Raw genomic sequence first — 1,190 nt, forward strand, 5'->3', positions numbered from 1 at the left:
AGCCCGGGGAGTAATTTCCTCGCTTCCCTGCGCTGCGCCCAGGACCTCGCTCTCTCCGCGGTCGCTCCGGGCAGCGACAATTTCATTTCCCAGCGGCTGCGAAACAAAAACTTTTTTCAAAGGAAATAAGCAGATCCACGCACCCACCCACCCAGGGTTTTGGTTTGGTGTTTTTTGGTTTTTTTTTTTTCTCCAAATACACAAACTAAGGCTTTTATTTTGCAATAAAAGTATCTGCAAAAAAACAACAACCAAACCCGCCTGGGTTTCTGTGCGCTCAAGAAACACTGAACAGCCAGTAATTTTATTTACTCCGAAGCTTTCATTTTTGCAGTCGTGCAGTCCCCGTGTGAACTTTAGTTTTAAGCCGTACCAAAAATGCGCGATCCCCGCTCGAAGACCGAATTATTTTTTCTAAACGCACGTTGTTAAGTCGCCACTTAGCTTAATTTTGGACGAGGCTGAAGTTTGTCCAACATCCTCGCCCCTCCTCGGGTCCTTCATCCCTAAAAGATTGCCGCCCTTGCCCCCCGACTGCTTTCAGGTAGGAACCAAACGCCTGGATCTCACATGCGGTGTCGTTCTGGTTTTATTATTGCAGATAAAACAAAGGTAGAGGGGCGGTTTAAATTGTCAGCGTTATTCAACGAATGAGCTAAAATTACTCCACATGTGAATCGCGTAGCTTGGCAAGCCAGAAGAGGTGAAAGGAATTATCCGTGTTTTCGCTTTAGGTCCTTTAGAAAACTTTCTGGATCATCCAGCGATGCGATCGAGAAATCGCAGGATTTTCTTTCTTTTAACCAACAACCCCAGCTCTAGACCGGGGAAGTCTGTAAATAGGTTGGAAGCATGGAAAATAATTCTTCACCTTCAGATCTAAATACATAAAAACCATCTGGTTGACCACAATGAAATCATTAGGAACTGTCTACTTAAAGAGTTGTATTGAATGCTTATCCTTCCACACAGGAAATGTGTATGGTAAGTGATTGTTGCAATAAATCCAAACAACTCTGGTCATCTTCGCGTTTGATGATCTTTGTGACTTGGGGTTTAAGGAGGAGGAAAAAGCGGGGGGAAAAGCCGCACTTAACGGGCTGTACGGACCGGACTGGCGGAGCCCCCTCCCGCCGCCCTCCCCGGGAGTAAGTAATTCCCGAGGAGGCAGGAGCAGCCCCGGCTGCGCT

General features: G+C 46.7%; 1 protein-coding gene across 1 annotated transcript in view; it reads left to right on the forward strand.

Annotated features, from left to right (window-relative positions):
• Window positions 1-517: 517 nt before the first annotated feature.
• The window catches only part of RNF220 (ring finger protein 220), a 242,851-nt gene continuing 242,178 nt past the window's right edge, over window positions 518-1,190 (forward strand). The window contains exon 1 of the mRNA XM_009287448.2: window positions 518-544. The gene's annotated coding sequence lies outside the window, so the exon portion shown is untranslated. The remainder of the gene's footprint in view (window positions 545-1,190) is intronic.

Source organism: Aptenodytes forsteri, unplaced genomic scaffold (assembly GCF_000699145.1).
Source record: "Aptenodytes forsteri isolate BGI_AS27 unplaced genomic scaffold, ASM69914v1 Scaffold119, whole genome shotgun sequence".
NCBI classification, from domain to species: domain Eukaryota; kingdom Metazoa; phylum Chordata; class Aves; order Sphenisciformes; family Spheniscidae; genus Aptenodytes; species Aptenodytes forsteri.